The sequence below is a fragment of the Anopheles arabiensis genome, chromosome 2 (assembly GCF_016920715.1).
Source record: "Anopheles arabiensis isolate DONGOLA chromosome 2, AaraD3, whole genome shotgun sequence".
In the NCBI taxonomy this organism is placed as follows: domain Eukaryota; kingdom Metazoa; phylum Arthropoda; class Insecta; order Diptera; family Culicidae; genus Anopheles; species Anopheles arabiensis.
This window is the reverse complement of record NC_053517.1, coordinates 85,105,600-85,129,664: the sequence shown is the minus strand read 5'-3', so window position 1 is coordinate 85,129,664 and position 24,065 is coordinate 85,105,600. Positions and strand designations below refer to the sequence as shown.

At 46.3% G+C, this 24,065-nt stretch overlaps 1 protein-coding gene and 1 long non-coding RNA gene across 10 annotated transcripts in view; one reads left to right on the top strand and one right to left on the bottom strand.

Moving 5' to 3' along the window:
• Positions 1–24,065, top strand: part of LOC120896578 — a 136,055-nt gene that overhangs the window by 87,412 nt on the left and 24,578 nt on the right. The window lies entirely within an intron of this gene.
• Positions 6,628–9,893, bottom strand: LOC120897941. The gene is made up of 3 exons (XR_005738602.1): positions 9,074–9,893; positions 8,539–9,017; positions 6,628–6,849 (listed from the first exon to the last, which is right to left on the bottom strand). It is a non-coding gene; the product is annotated as an uncharacterized LOC120897941 (long non-coding RNA).

Genomic DNA, 24,065 nt, shown 5'->3' with positions numbered 1-24,065 from the left:
CTGTGTGTTGTAACACTGCTTTCCGGGTTTGGCTGGCTGGCTGCTCTTCATTTCGGACACAGGAAGTTCGTTCGCAGTGTGATGCGCTTAAAAGGGCCAACTTTTAATAACCGGGTTAGAAGTTGTAAATCGATTTGAGTCAAGCGAAGCGGAAAAGTTGTGTCTTTGGCTTTTTGCTCTTCCCCGGTTTTTTTTGTTGGTACAACCCTCCCAGAAGGACGCGTAAGTAGGACAAACAGGGAACGGCAAACATCAGCACAAGGAAGGAAAATATGGTGCACAATCTTTTAACGCTTGGATGGGTTTGTTTTCGTTTTTTTGTTTGGTAAACGGTATTTTTGGTGGGAAAACACCTTTAGAAAAAAGACATCACACTGCACGGAAGTGCATTAAGCTGGAAAGCGTGACAAATAGAGTTAGTACTTAAGTGACAGTTGTTTGGTGAAAATTGAATCCACTTTCGGGTGAAGCTTTTGAGTTTATTTGTTTCCTTTTGGAGTTGTGGACGAAATTAATTCACTTTTGTGTGTATATTTCGGATCGATTTTTCATTCTGTGTATTGCTAGTTACAGCTAAGTTAATCCCCTCTTTAAAAGATCCATCAATCAAGCGCTGTTATGGTAAAAAATAAAATAAAAATAATCAAAATTGCGAATGTTACGCGCTCTTTGCAGCACAACTTTAATCCCTAAATTAAGCTTTATATTGCAGTGCGCTGTAATCTTCAAACACTTAATCTCCGCCTTATCAAAGCGTAATCACTCAAAGCGTCAGCAATTAGTGTCGAGGATTTGTTCGACAAATCCTACGCCCCACCGAACCGGCACCGAACACGTGTACGTACACAGCCACGTGTGTTCCGCCTGTCGTCGGTGCGGGAGTTGCCACGTCGTTTTGTCAATTTTTTCTGTAGAGTAAGTTCTGTTTTATTTTACGTTCTACTCACTGTTTGCTTGCTCCCAAATCTGCCCGATCGTTTCAATATCCGTGTCTGCATCGAGATGGATCAGTGTGGTGGTGCTGCTTCTTACAACGGTTGCAGAAGAAATCGTATCCTCGCGAGGAAGGTTCTGACTGTGCGAAGCATTTTCACCTTACCGGTAGACCGAGCACTAGCCCAGAGCTACGAGGATGATGCTTCTGGTGGCTTTCCACTGTCACATGTGATTGTGTATATGTGTGAGAGGATTTTAGAAGCCAATTTTTCCCTAGCTCAGTTCCTGCCACCTTGTCTTCTCACAACAGTGGATGCTTCGTTTGGTTCAGCAAGAGCAGCCCGCGCGCTAGGATGCTTTTGCCCGATGCGGGCGTTCACACCTCGGCCATCACATGTCACACCATCGGAGGGTGCTTTATAATGAAGTGTGTGTGTGTGTGTGTGTGTGTGTGTGTGTGTGAGTGTGTGCATCGTGTCGTATCGTCCGTCCACCAGCGGCACATTTGGGAGGGAAAATGTCAATGTACTGCTCGCTCGTGTTGGGAGTTAATTTCAACGACAAACAGTAAACACACAACGGAGCATGTTCCGAGCATGATGGGTGTAAAAAGTGACGATGCCCTGTTTCTGGCACTCGTCAACACTAGCGCATCGGGGCACGAAAAGGGGGGGGGGGGGTGAGGTGTAGATGATAGCAAACCAGGCCGGAAAGATGCGTTCCTAACTGCGCTCGTCCGTAAAAGGGGGCCGCCACCGTGACGGCTAACAGATGTGCTGCTAGAAAAGCCACTATTGATTAGGTTCTTACAGCGCTGTCGTTATGAACTGCAAATAGCGACCACATCGATGAAGGGAGGGAAAGCCTAAAGAAAGCAACCCCTCTGCTAATCTAAATGTCACTCGAAACCCTCACCAGAAGCTAATGGAACATGTGGCATACGCTGGTGCGATGATGCGATGAGCACCGAGAACGGGAATAAATGGCATTTGCGGGGAGGGATGAGGAGAGGACCATCGTATCGTTCGCTTGTTGCTGCACCACGGGGACGAGCCGTTCGCTTTGAATGTTTACCGATGTAAGAGAGAGTCTGCTTATTATTAACTTCCTTTGGTTGTTTTTTCGGAGGAAACGGGGATCAATTTTGGAAAATAAAGCGGAAAAGAAAATGAACCCCAAATATAGGTGCTCCTGCCTGACAGCAGCGAGGGGACGTGTTCTGTTCTGTTTCTGCTCGTGCGAGCATGGGTTTCAATCAGTGTTTTTATTGAAATTAATAGCTTCTTTTTTTTGGAAGCGGTGAAAGGAAACATGCGGCTTGTGAAGAGTTTGTGCCTGTTTTCGGAAGCAAACTTAACAAGCTATTTGATTTACCAAGTACAAATTAACCATGCTGTTGTACACATGCCGCGCTTAACACAACTGCTCTTTATTAATCCTGCGTGTGTGTGAGTGTTATTGGTACGGAAAAATGGCACAAACAGGCCCTCAAAACTACGCACTAAAATGGTAAAGCTTTTCTTTACTGTGCGGTTGTTGTGGAGCTGTTCATAAAACGTAGAGTGGAACCATGTATGTGTTTCTTCCGACTGCTGGTGTGGCTGACCTGCAGTCTAGCAGTCTAGCCGTGTAGTGTGTGTTGCTTCCAATCCAATGATGGTTGTTACTATGTTTGAGCTTCTTGCCTGTTGTTAGGCACTCTTTCCGTTTCGTGTTTCCCTCGTTTGTCTAGCGTTGTTATGGGTGGTTTGTTTTTATTGGCATGTCCGTTCGTCTTCGATTTCGATCCGTTTCATTTCGCTTTTCATCCTGTGGTTCAAGCGAGGACTGACTCCTCACACACACACACACACACTCACACTGTTGAGGGCTGTTGATGGAAGAATGTTGTTTCCGATTTAAAGCAAACATCCACTTCCCTTGAGACAGCTGTGTGTGAGCCCGATGACGATGATCACAATGAACCCCTACGAAAAGGAAGGAAGGACACACACTGGCGGGATATATGGTGCAAGTTGAACATGTTGAACAGAAAATGAATACATGCTCATCCCATCGCTGGGGCCTGCCAGGGCCGTGGCTGGTGTGTGTAATCCTTTTCCTCCCCGAGCATCACAGGAATGTTTGCGTTTGAAAGAAGCTTATGCTTCCTTGGTATCCGAAAGAAAGGCAAAAAAAAAAAACTCAACATGCAACCATGTCCGGTACAGTGGAAAGAGAAGAGCACAGACAATTGCCACACAACTGCTTCAAAGTGTGTGTGTGTGTGTGTGTGTTACTCGTTCTCAAGATGAACCACTTTTGCACTCGTGTGGAGAAGGAATAGCCACTTCTGGATGGTGAAACTTTGCAACCGATGAAGTAGAGAGGTCCTCGGGATATTTTTACTTCTCGAAAAGGATGTGTGGCCCGAGTGAAGCGACCTTGCGGCAATCTGATCCAAAACACACACACACGCACACAAACACTCGGTAGACGAAGATGAAGAGCGTAACGATAATAAAGTAATCAGTATATAATTCCAACCAACTTGGCACCAGCTGGCCACCGGGCAGAGGCTGCCTTTGGGGTTAGTTTTATTGGTCGTTGCTGCTGGATGCGGAAGATAAAGTTTGCTGAAAACCATCCTGAACCCAAGACCTTGCAAACCGCGTGTGTGTGACAGCGAGAGTTATTCAGGAATTGCGGAGTGCTTGCAGAAAGCACAAAGAAAATATCACATGCAGTTCGTTCTACGGTGTTGTCGGTAGTTTGCTCCAATGCAGTACTTTTAAGGTCAGTCACACCGCACTAGTTGGATGTTAACGGGCCGTTGGATTGTAGGCTACTTTCATCCCCTCTGTCTGAAGAGTCCTGTAGCATTGCTATTTTCCTCCTTTCGGTGCAATGATCGTACCATGCAATCGATGTGTTGTGCGGATCTACCGCAACAGACACTGGAGAGTGAACGACGACTTGTTGGATGGATTCAAGTACATTCGATACGTTCATCCTGCGAAAGTCCGAAAGCAAACGAGGCTGCTGGGTAGTGCAGTGAAGAGTACAAGAGTACATTCCCCAGCTTCTTGTACCGGATCTAGATGCTCGTTGATGCTCTCCGGCCGGCCGATAGCCGAGAGGGATTTTAATTAAACGCCTAAATCCTATGTCCTTGACGGTGGACGAATCCTGCTGCCAACGACTGCAATGGCTCTGCTCCAAAGCCCTGCTTCAGTTAAGCTGATTAGATTCCATTCGCTAAAATCCACCTATTTCCTTCTCCCTCTCTCTCTTGTTACAGGTAAGCAACGCGAGCATGTGGATCGTTTTCAGGATGACTTCGTTGTTCCCCGGTTGGATTAGGCGCTTGCCCCGAGGTGACCATCCGAGTTTGACTTCATTACCGTACAGCGGAAAAAAGGTGGGCGATGATGCAGCAGTAGTGTATCTGCCTCCTCACTAGCTCACCCCCGACCCGAACTCGACGATGCGCAACGAACCAGGAACGGCGGCAGCACTCGACCGCGCACAGGCGGGTACACGCTACTACTCGCGTGACATTTCAGCACGCCGCCATGGGTTGCAACCGCTGTAAAGTGACGCATACCGTTCCCTTTCGGAAGAAGGTGAAATATGCCTTTTTTTGCTGTTTGAATTGTGTGCTCAACCATACCGCGGGTGTCGTCGGTTTGTCGATGGTGGTGGTGGCATCACACTCTTGTGTCCATCTGGCGGGCACACCTCTTCTTGTTAGTGCAGCGTCCGGAAACTGATCGACTGGTTGTGGTTCGTTCGTTCTGGTGCTGGCGGTTGGCCGATGGTAAGCCACAACAATACACAGTGTGGAGTGCGCCAAATGCAGCGACCCATAACGCGAAGCACCACGGGAAGAAGAAATGTTTAATAATGAAATCTATTATGTGTAGTGTTGGTGGTATAGTGCGCCCGTTCGTACGTTTGCACACCGGGTTTTGGGTTTTGGGAAAGTTTTTCAAGACAAAATATGGCACAACTTTGACCCGGCCGGGTGAGTCGACGCCGTGTGCCATTCTGCTCAATTGTCTTCGGTGTTCCTTGTCCGCATGGTGTTGACAGTGTGTGCGTGTGTTCATGCCCTGCCAGCAAGCAAAATATGAATGCGTAATCGGGTAAACTATTTCCTGGCCAATTTTTCTTCCCTGCTAGCACCGGTTGCCCTTAAGCGAACACAGCAACTTCGCCGACTGCTGATCGGAAGCGAAGAGAAGGTTTTTCTTGCCAAATCATCCTCCACCACTCCACAAACTACTGCTACCTTTTTTTGTAGTGTAGCTTTCTCGTTTCACTATCCGTACAGAAGGTTTCTGTGAAAAGTTTCCCAAAAAGCTATAAAAACATTTCCCAAAGCCAGTTGGTTGCCTTCTACCTTTTATGGATTAAGTTTTGTTTAATTAGGTTAACCGGGTGGCTGGCACAGGGGGAGCCGGCTTTGTGGAAGTTAGTTTTTAGCCTTTCGGGGACGGTTCGGCAAGTGATACGGATTGTGAATTGGCTCTTCATGCACACCCACGTAACCACCTCCCAGACAATGGCTTCATTTTCCGATCTGCTAGAAGGATTGTTTGCAGATACAGGTAGCGTCGGTGAGCGTTAAACAGCAGAGGCTACACGACTGGCAGTGGGTGTTTTGAGGTGAATCTAAAATTAGGAAAACATTGTTTTAGGGCTTTGTTTTGCAAAGGGATACTTACATACAAGCTGTATTTGAGAGAGTCTTAGGACTTCTGAAGAAAATACGGAGACACAACAGATCATTGACTGAATATTCGCTTATATATGCTTATTAGCAACTCGTATGAGGAAAAGTATTCTGAACAGTATTAGAGATCTTTTAAAGCGCTTTAAAACACTGTTGCTGCAAAGCAGTTTAAAGGCTCGTTCTTGAGTCAACAGTGTAATATACTTCCCTTTCAAGGGTTTTAAAGCTTCTGGTTACTCGCCCTTGTTCACCTTTTACCATTCACCAATGTCAAACCGATTGTACGTCGGAGTAGGTGGGGACCTTAACAGCATCGACCCTCTGCTACCTTTTAGACCAACGCGGATCGAGAAAAGCCACACAAAAATCCCCAACACAAAAACACAACGACATTTTCAAAAAAGGGTCTCGCCGCGGTTGAATGCTTGTGTATGTTTTTCCTGCACCGTTAGCGGTTCCGAAACCCTTTCCCATCCCGAAGGTCGTAAGCTCTCACCTCCGAGTGGTCGATCGATTTGCTCATCCTTCTTTCTACCTCCCCTAGCAGCACGCCCTTCCTTATCCTAATGTCACACAATTCCGACCTCTGCACTCTCGGCACCGTTGTCCTTCGATTGCCCGCGCAACGAGCTCTGGCAATCCGTAAACGACTTCACAACAGCACCGACACCGGCAATGCCTAAAATTGTCCGCTCGCGCGCCCGCGCTGATGATTCGCCACACCCCAACGCCTTCCTTTTAGCGCGATTGTTAATGTTTCTGGTTTTTGAGCTCCGTTTTTCGGTGTTTATTTTTCGACTTCCTTCCTTCCTTCCTTTCCCTCCGGTGCGATTGTTGGCGCATGAAAACACACTTCCGAAGGGAAAGATGAGTCAATTAGCTTCAGTCAGTAAGAGGTGGTGGTGGTGGCAATAGGGCGACATGCTGGCAAGGACAGTTATGATGAGTACGGTACATACAGTGTTGTAGCCTGCGGCATTTTTGTCTTCTCCAAGCGAGTAAGGTCAGCCAATACTCTTTTGTGGGTTGTTGACGGCGGCGGCGCGGCCCCTAAGATGATGGCAGCAGCAATGTTTGAAACTGAATTATGCAGGAGCGCTTTTAATTGAATTCGATTTCCATATTGGGCTCGGCTGTATGCTTTTTCCACGCGTGCAGGGCAGGTTCCTTTTGGCTTTCAGTCGGGGTTCTTTTTGCTACGGCGAAAGAACATGTAAATGTGTAATTTATTCACAAATCAAAACATAACTCAATAACCCACGAGGGAGCAAAGGGGCAAACTCAAGACTCTTGTCAAGTTTTCTAATCGTATTCAAGAAAATTTGCCCCGCCCTTGCAATCGCTCGCTCCACTTTCTGATGATTCGATCTTTGTGTGCAAACGAAGGGAGCACGGAGAATTATCATGCTCCAGTGGGGTAATTTATTTTCCTTCGCCTCAAACGAACGGCTTGAGCCCAATTTGTGTCTGTGTGTGGATTTTTTCTTGCTCTGAAAAACTCTTCTCGTTCCTCTGACAGTGTAACACAGCTTACACAGCTCTTTACGGAACAGAGAGAGAGAGAGAGAGAGAGAGAGAGAGAGAGAGAGAGAGAGAGAGAGTGAGATAGTATGGTTAAGATCCGCACCTGAAATAATGGCACCCTTTGGAATTCGGAAGCTTAGCACACAGGACTCTGTTCGGTGCGGTGGTGGTCTACCCTTTTACTTGTTCTTTGGCATTACCTCAAAAAAGGGAGGGCAGAGAGCACGAGACAAAACCTTTGTTATGCTAACAAGCCATTCGTGTATGGTATGGAGATTTCGCGATTTATGTGCACTAGCAGGGTTTATGGTTTAGTATGACTTCTGGGCTTTTACACCTTATTTTTGTCTGTCTGTCTGTGTTTGTGTCCCTTTGCTCTTGGAGTTGGCAGAGCGAAAGGATCCGGATCCGGTTTTGTTCCGGCTGAGGTAGATGACGCACCCTTCCAGCCAGCTTTACTGTCAAAGTGTTTTACGTAAAAAAACCCGTACTTTTTGTGCGCGGCCGTAGATAAACGGGAATGACAATGTACGCATTGTTTGCTGCAAGCGGTGGATGTTTACAGTTGGGTGTACCTGTTCCGTCTCATTTGCATGTAAATTAGACGGTGCGGCGGTAACCTTGAACATGAGTGATGGTGCTTCATTAGCTGCCCTGTTTAAAATGGTGCTTGTTATCACTTGTTTAGGGTCATTTGTGTCAAATGAAGGTTACACAAAAAAACACGGTAGAAAGTTGTACTTAAAAGCATCAATAACTCTAAAGCTACTAACTCCATGAAGAACCTAATAAATATGAACGTTCAAAATGGAATCCAAATTTAAAAAAGCTTCTCATTAGCGTCCAATACTCATCTAACCGAATTGAGTAATGTAATCGGCTTCAACTCCATACCGCGCACCACACCAGCCATCGCATCATTAGGAACCGATGTTGTCACTTCTTTCGCACAACTCGCGGAATATTTTGCGTCCGCCTACGCCTCGGACCTTGCCATTTTTGGGACCGGTTTTCGGGCGGGCAACCGTTCCGCGAGTTTGCGGTTCGATTTTCGGTTCAATATGGAGCAGAAGGAAGAACAGAAGGGAAGGAAGCAAGGGAACCCGTTCCCCCAAAGGCCCACCGCGTTGAAGAAACCGTGGTGCCGACTTCTTGAACCGAAGAAAGCGAAGACGGATAAATAAATTTGCATACGCTTATGGTAGACTTATTTCATATTCTTGTCCCGGGGAGGCAACGTTCACTTTCTCCCGGCGCAAAGAAGGGGCCAAACACTGGCAGAAAAGGTGGGCCGGCCGCCCCCAAATGTTGATTTGCCGAAATGGGAAAACAAGCGAAAGCTTGTCGTACAATTTGATTACCTTTGCCTTTGCTGCCTTCTGCCCGTACGCCTCTTCTACATCACCTCTGCCTCTTGCTTGCGTCTGTTAGATTCTTCGGGTCGTTCGGGACGTTTCTTTGCAGTTTTGCTTTCGATTTCGATGCGATGGGGCTTCACGACGATGGCGGTAGATTTAAAGGTCTTTCGTTTTGTCTCTGCAATGCCGGAACGTTTGTGTGTGTTTTTCTTAACATTTCAGTGCCATATCCTGCACATCGAACGACCATGACCACGGCCGGAAGAAAGTGGGTTGTGGCGGGAGTGGCTGCTTCTTTATCATCGCTGGTACCGGTTTGCTAGGTATTATCTCGCTCTGTTGCTCCCTGGAGGGCATTTTCGGACCTAAAATTAGCAATTTAATTTCTCGACCCGATGAGGTAACTGGCAGCGAGCGCTGTTGTAGGTGTATTTGGGTTTCTGAAGCCCTGCAGGGATATCCTTTTTGTAGGTTGAACCTGCCTTGAATTATTCCCTATTTTTGCGAGATGGGTCAATTCATAGTAAAGCCTACTCACCAAACCGTCCGCCCGTTAGAAGCAACATTACGCACCTGGAAGAACCATGTGCCCATGGACGTTGCGTCCTGAATTGAATATTCGAACAAGATCACATCATTGCCTGCAATTGGATCAAGACGAAATCTTGATTCTTCTCGCATCGATGCAAGGAATGGCAAGTGAAGGGCGTTTGTAAGCATCGCTCGGTTGAGGTGTTACCGAATACGTCAAATCAGATTGGGAATAGCTTGGATTTGATGGTCTTGGCGCATCTTCCGTTCGTTTATTCTACCGAACATAAACTCGTTCGGCTGGCGCTTGTTGAGAAATGCGAAGAAAGGACCGAAAAGCCAGCAGCTGCCAGTAACCGATCGGTGCCGGAAATCGGTTCCATCCCGGTTCGCTTCCGGGTGGAAATGCGCTGATGGCGAAGATGAACTGTTAATATTTATTTTGTCGCACGTTCGTTGCCCAGCACGTTTATTTATGTAGCTGCGGAGCCTGGAAGTGGGGTGTTGAAAAAATAAGGAAGTTCTACCATTCACCGTAGCAGTGGAGGAATCCAATCAGAGGCCTGGCAGCTGCTAGTAGTTACTCGTATGCAGAGCCCTTTGATTTATGCCGGAGCTTGGGCGACGAAATGTAAACATCAGAACGGTTCCTGGGTGGTGCTTCTTCCCAGGTCCTCGGTGTCTCACGGATGCTGCACCATGACACGGTAGACGATAGTTCATTACCGAGCGCACGGAAGTATCAAAAAGATCGATAAAAGCAGCGAGTCCTCGGCCAATGTTGATATTGGATTTGTTTGGATGGTATTTGACTACTACTGGCAAGATGTGGCACCCAGTCAGCTTACTCTGAAGCCTGTCATCCGGAAGGTGATTAAAGTAAAATCATGGTTTGCTGGGATGAATTATGTGAAGAAATCTTTCTCAGTGAAGTAAGAAAGCAGCTGTTAGAGCCCGTTTGCTAGATTTCTGTTGCGTCCTTACTTCCGATGCGTTTTTGGGGGAAAGAGTGTCTCCAGTAGACTTGAGTGTATGTGCGTATGTGGGGGAGTCGTTTGATGTTTTTCATAAGCAAATCAATGCTCACCTGCTCCCTGTCTTACCCGCTGTCTGTATTTAGGATCGAATGTTTGAATATTTCATCCAACTTTGTGTCAACCTGCATAATGTGTGATCGGAAGCTGATGGGACCCCAAGCAGACTGAAACACATCGCACTGTCGACGCACGTCGTTATAGGGACTGGGGTCAATTACGGCTCCACGTGCTTCCATGCTGTTCATGCTTGCAAAAGATACTTCCCTTTCATCTTTTAAATTATTCATTCAATGTACTATGATTTGTGTCGTGTATTGGAATCCCTGCTTCTTTACGTCTCCATTTCTCTGAGGTACACGACACCAATCGCTGACAACCATGGGGCCACAATCTCGTGACGAGATCCCACGGCACAACAAGTAACAAGAAATTGAATAGTCCAATTTTCGACACCCAGAGCCGGGCCGAACAGAGGGTGGATATCCCCCATCTCCTACTCCGGAAGGGATGGTTTGGAAAACGCACCCCATTCACCCTCCCGCAATGACGGAAATGAAGCGTGTCTCGTTAGAATCTCATCAATATACATCCTTTCTCTGAAGGAGGCGGTGGCCCTTCCCCGTGCAGGACCGGTTGTCCAAAACTGACAACTGAAGTGAATTCACCGAATCCGACACACAGAGACGGACGGACAGGCCGATGTATTGGAAAAATCAGTCACGTAAATAATACCGTTATCGGAATCGCAGCGCGCCATCCTTCTCCCTACGTGTACCAAAATCAATAAGTCGTCGTTTTCAGGTCGCCTGGAAAAAGGTAGTCGGAGTCTGCCGGTGACTAGATCCTTTTTTGAAAACCATCTTGCTGAACGAGCTGGCAGTGCTACAAGGACATTCCAAAGGTACGCGCTTTGTGTGTGTGTTTGGGCAGGATTTGGCCTCGTTCGGACGTAACAATCTGCCATCTTCCTCGCAGCAGCTCTGGCACGCGGTGGGTGCGTCCATCTTTTACATCTCATTTCCGGTCGTGGAGACAGGCGGGCAGGAAACCATCTGAACGAGGCTTTAAGGCTTTCGCCGTGAGACGATACGAAATGAGTCAATTAGGTTGCGTCCAATGGAATGGAATGTAAGGGGGGGGACCCGTATCGGCACAATCTGGATGCTGCGAGACAAATGGCAGTTAGGCGCGCCCGGCGTTCTAATCAAGCAAATCCTCACGAAAACGAAGTTTGGTCCTTCGAACCGGATTCCGATGCTTTTGTCTTTGGGCCTGGGAGAGTTGTAAAGAAGGGAAGGGCGGGGAGAGGAGTACATTTTATGATCCCAGTACATCTACCAGACCGAGAGCAAAACAAATATCTGTTAAAGTGGAGATGCTGAGATTGTGGATGCTACTATTTGGTGGAGATAATTTAGGTGCACGATCGACATCTTGGCAAGTTTAGACGATGGAGTGCGCGCGTCTCTAGTGCCTGCTGGTATGTTGTCACAGTAAAGTGTACAGCCAGGCTCATTAGTATGTCCACGTAGCAGCAATGAGCGACAATGCTGGCCACTTCCAAGTTTGGTTTGGTCCGTTCGTGTCGTCAGGGACGCAGGTCCAATGCAGGAACAATGACACACATTTATGCTGACCATAAAAAGCTTCCCTTCCATCAGCAATCAAAATTGAACTGCGGGCACGTGCATACGGTGTGTGTGTGTGCACTGTTCAATCTCTGGCATTCTCGAGGTGAAGGTCGCAATCGATTGCGTGGGGCCACCGTCCAGAGATGGTGCCTGTGTGTGTAATTCCATAAAGCTTTACAAAAAGGGACACAAACAGCTACTACGCACCAGGGTACGGTGTGAACGCGTTTCAAGGTTTTTTGTTGTGCGGCCGAGTGTGTTCGGCGGAGTTCGCGCTAATGCTCAAACGATGGAGTTCACACGTGCGCTTCTGGTTAAATGCGCGCGCACTTGCTAGCGTTTTGCGCAAAACATCACAACAGCTCACGTAAGATCTACTCGATGTGTTTCTCGTTGGTTGCTTTGCTTTGTTTTCTGTTACTATGAATGAGTTACATTAGGTCGGTGCGACACACATGCAAATGTCCTCAAGCAGGCAGCAGCTTGGCTTTGATTGCATGAGATCATTGAGCGCGTTCAACTTCCAAAGCGGTCCCCGCTTCCGTGCACACGACCACGTGGCAATAAGGTGAGCTTTGTGTTGTTGTTTTTATTTTTCAATCGGAATCGTACAGAGTTGCCGTTTTAAAAACAACCCCATTGGTATGAGGGTTTGGCCCTCCCCTATTGTCATCGATGTGTGTGTGCTCCGGTTTGCTGTTTGCGATTTCAATTAGCGCTGTGATGCGAATGCTGTTTTGTTTTGCATCTCGAGCCAGTTGTGTGAGTTGGCGATTGAAAATGACCGATCCCTTCCTCTCTGTTAAGTGCTGATCGATTTCGATGCACCGACCAGCTTCAATCGGAGATAATCGCTGGTGAAGGGTGCAGCTTTACGGAATTAAAGCCTTTGCATTGTGTGTGCGAGGATGGGAAATTGAGTAATTCATTTGAAGTTCATCCTCACCGTGATCGATTTGTAGCGAACACACATGCAGGAAGGTAACTTCCGTGTCCGAACACAAATTCCGTGCCACAAATCGGCTTCCCTCTCGGTTTGCCACAAAATTAATTAATTTTTGGGGACTATAATCCGGCTTCTACCTTCAGCTAGCGAGATGCTGCATCCCGGAAGTGTTTATTTGATCCGTTTTTTTTGTGGATGTACCAAGTTCGATTCAATCCAATAGACAAACTTGCTCCCGAAACTCCCAACCGTTGGGGGACAGAGTGTCATCAAACCTTGTTTCTGTTCTGTACCACATATCCCTTCTATCGGCTTGCCATCCTGCAAAAAACGCTTTGATGTTATCAATAAACAAAACTCTTCAGCCCTCAAGCTGCTCTCGGGCGCAAAAACCACAAAATAGTTTGATCAGTTTTATCGGTTTGTTTTTACCCTGCCAACTAACGCACAACGCTACGCGTGGGAGCACGGGCTTGTTTGGGTAGTGGCACACCGTATATACAAATAAAAAAAGCCTACAAAAAAGGAAAGTAGGAGCTGTGCTCGTTCGGAGAAGCTTGTGCCTGCCAGTTAGTGTACTGTTAGATCGAAAGTGTTTCCTAGAATAGGGTTTCAGGATTGCAGGCTGTTTACTCTGGTAAGGAATGTTTATTTTAATGTGACAGCACCAAAAACGTACGCCACCGACCCAATGTATATGCTTGCTCTGCAAAGACCCGGCAGCTCGTTAACTTCAAACTCGATTTGGGTATTCAAATGGAACCGTCCCTACCCCTTTACCGAATGGAACTGTGTTCTGTTGTTTCCTAAGTTTGTGTGTGTGTGTGTGTGTGTTTGGATTTATGCTATATCTCTCGAACCCTCCCCGTTCTCGGTATTGCTTATTTAATTCTTAATCTAAATCAATTCCGCAAACTGAAGCTGGTGGTGGTTGCGTGATCGAATTCGTGACTCCGATTGATGGTGCGAATAATGTTTTGCGATAGCACAAAAAATAAAGCGAACTTAACAAGCAAGCAGTGCGTTAAATCGATGGATCATTCGGAAGGTCAGGATGAGAAGTTAGCCCCCTCGGGTGCCTTCCAGTGTGCCAGTGTAATTATTAGACGGTCGGACGGATACACAGGGCCAAAGCTAATCAGCGTCAAGGCTCTTTGGCCGAGTCGGACGGGTGCCACTCAATCAGCTCTCGATGTGGCCCCGGGGTCATCGTGTGTCGAGTCGCTCCGGTAACGAAAAATGGATGCGGGTTGCATTAGCGAAACAGATCGATACGCGAGAGGCGGAAAACGAGAGCTAAACAGAAGTAGTTACAGCAAAAAAGAAACCTTTATTTTGTGTGTGCAAACTCTTGGTTGATTGCGCTTGTGACTCATCGTAACACGGTGGGGCAATGAGGTGCGAAAAGCGTCCGCCGTGCTCTGTGTTGGTAGACACCGGCGGGCTAAGGTCAACGTGTGACGGTGTACCAACACCATATCGCCGAAAGCTTACCTCTTCAAGACCTAAAACCATCCAAAACGGTATTTTCTGTTGAAAGGGATTTGTGGTTTATTTTGCCATTTTTTTCTTCTTCTTTTAGTAGCTTTTGAAGCAATTGGGCACTTCTTTGAGATCTTTTTCTGTGGTTTAGGCAGCGCTACAGAATCCATTTTCATATCGTTTTCGTTAGCTGGATGGTAAGAGACGTAAGCTCTAGGTCAAGGAGGGTCGCAAGATACACTCGATTGATTTATGGTGGTATCTACCTTCCTCGCATATTGTGCTTTACGGTTGGCGGGTAAAGCTTTTCGAAGCAAAACGGTGATGGCCTTCCGCTTAATATGAGGGTACGGCTCTGTGTAGCACGACGCGTAACAATTTGTCATTTCCGTCCCGAGCTCGGTTTCATTTTGTGGCCACGTCACGAAGGAAGTACATTTTAATCTCAAAACCATGAGACGAATGATGGGCTTTTTTTGCTCATTAGTTAAAGTGATGTTCTTTATTGGAGTGCAAAATGAAAGAGGGGAAAAAATGGATTTGTTGCTTAAGCTTTTGTTCAGCAAATACTAATGTCCTTGAAAAGCCGGTGGTGAATTGGTTGTAGTCTGTGTTTTAATCTGCCATTAACACGTTCCACTTCGATATTTAAAACGCTCCCTCAAGCTCATTTTATGTACTTTGAAAGGAAATATTCTTCTCCGCTACGATTGTGAAGGCATTTAATCGCTCGAACATAATCGACTGCAACTAATTCCTAGGGACACCAATTGCACGACAAACAAGAAGTTGATCGTTTAGTCCAAAACCAAGCTCATTTTGAGACTTAACGGTTAGACGGTTATTCCCAAAACTAATGCGCTCGTTGCATGAAATTGTTTCTATTGGGTGGATTAAATCCAAACAAGAGTAGCTTATGACAAGCAAAGGAAAAGTGCGGGGCCAGATTCTAGCAATTCTTACCCGTTCTGTAGATCGTCATCCAGTCAGATTGATGCAAATCCTCCCTCTCTCTCTCTCTTCCCGTCAAGGTCAAACAAACAAACTAAGCTTTTAGCTGGAAAGCTGCTGCCATCAAACTCTGGGGCAAACAGTTTTTGGACGCTTTTTCTCCATCTGCACATGTGCGTGTGCTCGGCACTGCGTTTTCCAATGACGATGATGTTGCTGATGATGATAATGGGGATGTTTTGATGTTGATGGTGAAAATTAGTTTGCAACTAAACCTCAGTCCTCTGGACGGCGGTTTGACGGTTAATTTTCCGCTTTGATGTGGTCGTTTTAGAGGGTTTATTATGCACGGCACGAACGACGGTGCAAAACGGTATCTCGTTTTTAACGTGCCATTTTCCCACCCCCCAAGGAGGAGGTGATGGTACCACAAGGGGGAAGGGTGGTCCTTACACATACACATTCCCAGCCACCCGGTCCGGTGGGACACGTTTTAGGGGCGTATTTTATTTAATAAACTAAATGATGAAGATAACCATTTGTGAGGGCTTTGCGTGTGTGTCTCTGTGTCTGTGTGTTGGATGAGGATAAGTACCGACATAAACTTTTATTGAAATCGTATGCAGATTAGCACCTTACCACCCCCATGACGACCACCATGTGCCCGTACCTGGTGACGGCAAAATGTATCTAGCCAAGCTCATAATGACGTTTGACGTTGGCATGATGATTATGATAATGACGAGCGCTATAAGGGAGTGTTGCGTTCGTCGCCTTCCATCGTTGGAAAAGGCGAAACCCATTTTTTGAAGCGCTTTAGTTTTGCAAAGTTATGACTTATTTTAGTGCACAGTCATCGTCGCTGTGGAACTGTATCGGGAAATTCATAATTCCCTTCGGTAGCAATTTGCTGGCGATGGCGATGGCGTGGTTTCGGCTTCTTCATGCAATGCGTCAAAATTTAATTCGTCCTCTGAGGACTCATTAGCGCGCCGTGCTGGGTTTGCTGCGGTTGCTAACGTAGCCAAGACCGTTCGTCAACGTCATCGGCATCGGTGTTACGATTTCAGCACAAACCGGTGCGACCCAGCAATTATGATTCGTTATTCAACCGTCGGCACACACAAACCCCCACCTTGGCGTGACACATTGGCGCTGGCTACTGTCAGTGTCAGCCATCCAGCCTCTGTCATGCGGCAGTAGTACGGGTGTACATTTCCTAGCTTCAGATAAACCCACCACTTTCTGCATCCCTTTCATGCTACTCCACTTATCCTTCCCATAGGGAACTTGGTTGGAACGGGAAAGCAAAAGCCCTGGGAAGCTTATTTTAAAAGCTGGAAAAACAGCGCCCAAACCGGGAATGTGTGGCAGCCGCGAAGAAAAACTGAAAGTGAAACCTTGCCAGCCTGCAAACGACAGGGCGCGATGACGTGGCGTTAAGTTGGGTGATGAGATGAGCAGGGAGGGGCAAAGAAAAATGTGTAGACACTCACATACACATACAGAGAGCGAGAGACACACTTCATAACACTTACTTCCTGCTCGCACACCCGAGGGTCTTAATTTGTGCAAATTATGTTGAATGAAGTTGTTAGCAAGTTTTGAACATTTTAACTAAGAGATCCTAAATACTAGTTTGTGCAGCATCAATTTTTGGAAAAAGTGTGATGATTCTCTCGTGATTCATAAGAGTTATAACATGCAAAAATTGTTAAGTTTGAATTCCTTAAGAATTGAGGTGCAAAATCTGGCTAAGTTTACAAGGCTAACAACCCAAATATTCAAGATGTTTGATCGTTTCACAACTAAATAACTGGCTTAGCACTCATCATTAGACAAACTTACTAATTTAAAATTTATTAATATCCTGGAAAGTGTATATTATAGAGAGTGTAAGAGATGATTGATCTTAAGTAATTCAGCATTGTCAGGCAGGTTCTTGCGTGTTGTTACCCATAGATTATTGAACAAAAATGTAAGAACGACTGCACTGTATCTTCTTCTTTTTCTTCTTCTTCTTTTACACTAAAACTGTTGTCGGTCAAGGCCTGCCTGAACCAAGGCCAAAGCGACTTGGCTTTCAGTAACTAATTAATTTACCCATAATAGGATAGCCAGTCCTACGTATGGGGGAATGGTCAATTCGGGGCTTGAACCCATGACGGGGATGTTGTAGGGTCGTTCGGCAATCCAGAAAAACGACTGGAATGTATAATGTACATACATTCAATCACCTGATTCATTCAAAGATTGATCAAAATAACGAGAAACCTACCAAAAATGAAACTAAATTTTGATTGAATTCTAGGACTCAATTTCTGAATTTCGTAAATTAGTGTCATACTCGTAAATTCGAATTTTAGAAACACATGATGTATAAATTAATATACACATCAAATGATGAAACTTAAGCTACCTTTATCAAACAGAACCTAGGTACAATTCGCTTTTAAGGTCACTTTTTAGCAAAAACGAACGATCAATCGCATTACAGAGTTCCTCAGCGGTTTTGATCGAATAGATGACATAATTTCTGAACTCTTTGTAAAGTGATATCATATTCTGTCGTAACAAAAACTTGGTTTGAATGTATCACTTCATGCCACAGAGGATCCAAATGAACTGTATTAAATCAACCGAAATCCTCTGTAATTCAAGATGCAACAGCTACCTCCAAAATTCTTGTCTCGTACCCACACCGCTAAACGTTTTACTACTCAATTCTCACTCCTTCTACCTTGACAAGAAAGTAACCGCACATTGACATTTCCGATGTTAACCTTCCGGCCGAATAGTGTGCCCGTGCCGTGACTCAATTGGCACCGCAAATGCGCACCCTTCCCTTTCCGTACACCCCCAAAAACGAGTATCCAATTTTCTAATTAGTTTCCCGCGCGTTGCAGTGCAGCATCGCTTTGCGAGCACCCACTTTTGCACGAACACTTATCGATTATTTCACTGTTTTACGCGCGCGGGAAGGGACTGGGGCAAAACTTTACCTATTAGCAAAACCACACTCCTCAGCAGAGCGGCAGGGAGAGAGCACAAGCGACGGTGTGGTGCTGGGTGGTGAGCACTAAAATATTCCCGTTTCCCGAAACAACCCAAAAACACTTGAATGTGTTGTAGTGTAGTTCTTCTCGGTGGCAATGGCATTTAAGAAGTGGCATTCAAGTGGAGCACCAAGTTGCCGTTGCAAAAAGGCAAAAGGAAACTTCAGGTTCCTTTCTTCAAGACGCAGCAGGTGGTGGGGTGAAGACCTGAGGGGGACTGGTTTCGCAACAGCACACAGTACCGCCCGATCGGTAACGGAACGTGATTTTGGTGCCAATGAGAGGATAAAATGCTGATGCTCCACTGCCGGCATTACGTTGCCGGCGTTTTGACGCTCGGAATCGCTTCCGGAATCGTTTTCCGAAAGTTTGGACGCCTAAATTGACACACACGCGTGACGCCGAACAATGGGGTGGAAGGAGGGCGAGCACGGGCAGGGTAAGTGGCACCATTGCCATTGTCGAGTTGGGAAAGAAGCACCGCAAAAGGAATGGAGACCGCCACGCAGGCTTACCACAAATCGTGTGTCCTTTTAGTGTCCTTGCGCTCGTTCCGACAGGGTGCCGACACTGTGTGTGTGTTTGTGGCCGTATCATCCCTTGTCGACAGCCACCCTGTGTACGATATCGTTATCGACAGCGGTCGACCAATCGTTTGTTTTTATGCCCGATAGAAGGTGCTGCTTGCGGGCCAACAAAAAAGAAACGAAAAAACCCACAAGAAATCTGTATTATCTTAACACCGAACGATGGTGTTTGAATATTACACTGCTCGGTTAAGATTGCTCAGGAAAATGGAGCAGAAACAAAAGACTCTGCGCGATGGCACGATATGGCGGCATTCAAAATTCATGATATCACAAGAGGTTCGAACAAGCGATGCCCTTGTTGCTCTTGTTGCGTCTTTTCTGTTGCTTGGGGTTTTTCCTATACCCGGCCCAAGGGAAGGCGATGAACACATTCTCATAAAATTGCTTAATTTACAGCAATATTTCACAAGCAATATCAAGCGTGGAATTTATGCTGCCCAGGGCGGGTGGATTGCGAGGCAGCAACCGATGGCGGCGAGGGCTGCCAACATTGTCATCGAAGAATGTGCCCGACCGTGTACAACAATCGAGATAGGATTTTGGTACTCCATAGACACGCTCCTCCCCCCTTGTCGGTACATTGTTATGACACACCCGGTCGGCAATCGTTCCGCACACGTGCTCACCTGCTTCGGTCGCCTTTCCCTCGATTCCGAGCTCCAAAACGCATCCAACATCCTTTACTCGGCAGATGGTTTCTGTTTACGATTTTGATAAATATGAGTTTTCCCTTTGTATAATTGTGCGCTCGACTTGCTCTCCGAGGCTGAGGGTGAAACGGGAAAACTGTCTACGCCTTTTCTTCCTTCCTCAGAGTGTGTGTGAGTGCTTAAGCGTTACAGTGCATTGTGCAGAGGGTAGCATGTGCCGGAGCGGCAGTAGAAAGCCTTAAAACCACCTCCTGTCTTCCAGATAGAGAGAGAGAGAGAGAGAGAGAGAGAGAGAGAGAGAGAGAGAGAGAGAGAGAGAGAGAGAGCGAGAGAGGGGGCGGCGGTCGTAGGTTTGACATTTATGAATGTCTTGGAAAATCCCTTCTCGGGCGTAGCATACATTCAGGCGCACTGTTCTGGGAAGGTTTGTGTTGCGTGTTGCTGTGGGGTGATAAATTGATTTTGCAAGATGAAATTGTTTATAGTTTTGGTTTTTGTGGTCTCAGCAAGGAGGGGACGGAAGGAGGCGGATAAAGTTTAATATATTTATTACAATAAAGACACAAGCGGTGAGATTTGTGAGGGCAGTTAAACGGGGGTTTTGGAATAAATGGTTACGAAAGCAGTTAGGGCAGGTTGAAAGGATTTTAACAAGGTTTGAAGGAATACAAGGGATTATTTTATTCATGCATTTTATCCTTTCCTACTTCTTCTTCTTCTTTGGCTCAACAACCGTTATCGGTCAAGGCCTGCCGGTACCACTTGTGGGCTTTGGCTTTCAGTGACTAATTGATTTCCCCCCATAGCAGGATAGTCAATCCTACGTATGGCGGCACGGTCTATTTGGGGATCGAACCCATGACGGGAATGTTGTTAAGTCGTACGAGTTGACGATTGTACTACGAGACCGGCTATCCTTTCCTACAGTAAATGTAATTTTAAGGATCGGAAACTCTTTCGTCGAAAATCGTATCCACTGCAAACGTTTTCCGTTAGCTCAGCACGTCCTTAAATGTCTCCCATCTTTATCCACCCATTGTCCCAGTTCCAATCGCAATCAATTGCATGCTAATGTGCCCACTTGGGAGTGAACAAACAAGCTCAAAGCGTTTTCTACTGCCACTGCCTCTGCTCAATTGCTTTATTCCTATGGCTCCGGTCACACGTGGAGCGTGGAATTACTGCCACACACACACAGGCACGCACAGTTTTCCGTCCGACCGTCCACGTACACGCTCGATGTCACCCTTTATGTGTGTCCTCCATTTACAGCAAGCTCGGTCTGTTAATCAATGATCCGTAACGACTAACGAAAGGATGTGTTTTGGGTGATCGGCAAAAGGCACACATATGCCCTGCCACCGGAAGTGTTACGTGAGGCCACGGGAACGACAAAAGCTCGTTGAAGGGAGCGACAAACGCATCGAAAAATCTCCACCGCGCCAGCTTGCGTTTTGTTTGGTTTGCGTGGGATATTCAGGACAATTGCACTGTTCAGGTTGCTGCTCTTCACCGAGAGAGAGAGAACGATTTTATCGAAGCGTCAAATTAGATTCGTTGGACCAGGGAGGCACCATCCCCGCCTTGTTCTGGGTGAGTGAATTGTCCACGCTTTTCCCCCCCGTCACGGACGTGCGTGCGCGGGAAATGGGTTCGATTTTGCAAATGAAATGGTCCACGACCACGCCGTGCTCGCGGAGAAACATATATTTGGGCGCCAGCTGCCCTGCCACACGCACGCAGCAAAGCATGGGGATTCTTGCGGGGACAGACGTGCTCATTTTACTGAGCAGCTGCCATTTACCTCCGGTTGGTGCCGTTGTTGTCACGATTTCTCCCGTTGGTGTGACGATGTGCAGCTCCAACAATGTGTTACCCGCGGTGTGTGGCAGCACATGGCCCGCGACTTATTTTGTGCGTTTGTCTGTTTGTTGTTTGTTGCACACGATTGGAGGAGTTTTTGTGCATGTTTGGGATGTGGTTAGTTCGTTGTGATTCGCTTCGGTAAGTGATTTAGTGCTGGGCAGTGTGGGAGGGTTAGTAAAGCAATGTGCATAATATGACCCGAAAGGGGATATTGTTCGTGGACATGGTTTAGTTTTCCGTGTACAGGAAGTGCTGATAACTTCATTTTTAGCGTTTTTGCATCTGCAAAAACCTGTTGTGGTGCTTTTGTTGATAAGTTATGAATAATTACAAACATAATTAATGCAATTCTAAGAAAGTATTAAAAAATGTATGATACATTTGATAAATATCATCCTAGAATCAGTGGCGGATTTAACGGTGCGCGGACTGAGCGGCCGCGGGGGGCCCCGTCAATGTAGGGGCCCCGTGTAAGGAAGTCCAGCATATAGAACAATGTGTACAGTGGTCTCAGCAAGAGCTTCTGTGCTAGTTAGGGGCCCCATGGATGAAGGGACTCATAAACTATAGGGGCCCAGTACAGGGATTCTGAGCACACCCACCCCCCCTCCGCCAGCAAACCATTGAAGTGTGTTTGATTCAAAACCTAATGCAACAATAAGCACCCCCCCCCCGCTCGACACCAACCGGGGGGCCTCCACTCCTTTTAACGCTTAGGGCCCCCAACACCCTAAATCCGCCACTGCCTAGAATATATGATGATCGCGATCTAAGCCAGGGGCCTCCAAACTTTTCAGCTCGCGGGCCGCATTGGTTCGAAAATAACTATGTTGAGGGCCATTTGACGCTACCTTTAAATGATGATTGAACGTTTAAATCTCGTTTTGATAATAAAATACTAACGTTACTAGTACAGCTTCGAGTAACCAAAGCTTGATTTTTGTCTAAGAATAGTAAAAAATACAATTCTATTTGAAAAAGTCATAATAACGTAATATTTATATTAACTCTGGCAAAGTCATCGTGGGCCGCATTAAAAGCTCTTGAGGGCCGCATACGGCCCACGGGCCGTAGTTTGGAGACCGACGATGAGCTACTTTCGTTCGAATGAGCGAGTTGAGGCGATTTTGTCATTACAATCCATTGAGCTGGACACTCTCAACTCACTTCCATCGCTTAAAGGAGCTGGTTGATCTCATATTAAGATCCTTGATTTTCTTAAGAAACACAAAATGATCCAATATTATTTATTTTCAATTAAGTATGAACTGTCCAACATGTTAATGTCTCTATTATGCACAATGCTACCATTCCATTCGACATATGCGTTGATTTCCAAACCGGCACAACAATGCCTATTCAAACAGGCGATAAAATATTGCCCCGCACATGTATGTGCCATTTACGGTTAAATCATCATAAACGGTAACCTTTTGCTTATTTTCCCTCGCATCATCCATCGCATGGGTTTCTCAAATCCCATAACCATCAATCTGGTCCCATCTCGTGCTTTCGCCACCCGGCACCATCTCGGTTCGCCTCTCGCAACTGGTCGGACAGTTTCCTGGCGGGTCGGGTGTATGTGTGTGTGTATGTGTATGGCTCATGTCATCAAGGTGTGAATAATTAAATTGAATATCACTTGCGGATTATGTGTGGTGTGTGCTTGTGTGTGTGCAGCTGTGGGAACATGTGGGAAAGCCGGTCGGTTTTTTGCGCTCATGCTTTTGCGGTGCTTTATTCGTTAAGGACGCACAGCACAAACACACACATGCACAAATGGTACCATTTTCCGGTCGGTTGTGTGTTTGGGATTTATCTGTTTGTGTGTGTGTGTGTATGGTGCGAGCAGTGCAACATTTTCTCTAATTATGATCCCACTTGTTATGAAGCGATTTTCAATTTGCATCATAAATTTCAGCCCAGAGTCCACCCGTACTTCGGTTGCTGGTTTCACATTTGGTTTGCTCTCCCTGGAATCATCCCAAAGAAGGATGAGGAGGAGGAGGAGGAGAAGCATGGCATTCTTGTTCAGTTCGAAATTAAATACGCTCTTTTAATGGCAATGTAATTTACCATTTCACTCGGTGTGACTCCTCTCGGGTTTGAGGGGCTTTGTACGTACGTAGAACGGCTCAGAGAGATAATCCATCTTGCCTCATTGTAGTCCCACACAAAGTCGAGACCGCGTCGAGATCTGCTAGTGACAGTGGCAGCGAAATTATAAGCTGTAATGAATGGAGAAACAATTTTCCAATTAAACCAAACTAAAGCCACGCGCCGTTGTCCAAACTTTAAAATGTCAACAAAGGAAACTTCCGGCAAGAAATGGTGAGATCTCTGTCTTTCCCTCTTGTGGACGTCAATTAAATTATAACTTCGTCCTTGCTTATGGCTGAACAAACGAGAGGAAGCCAAAAGAGCCACTGATTGTTGCAGTTACTGTTAGTTTCATTATTCGATTAGTTTGTGTTATCATTAAAGCACTTGCGTGACCATTAAAGCACACATTACTTCTATGAAGAGTTGTTGCTAAGATGCAGATTGCAGAAGGATCGTTCCTAACAAAAGGTGCACTGCATCCGCTGCTTTAGGGTATATGTATATGATTTATATTCCCTGCGGAGAAGTGCATTGGTCCGAGGTGTGTCGTAGTTAATTTTGTAATTATTATCATTCCGCACACACACACACACACACACACACACTCGAGTCATCTTCTCATGGCTGCCTGCGTTCAGATGATTGGTTGGGGATTGCTTTTGCACAGAAGCAGCTTCCGAGACGGAG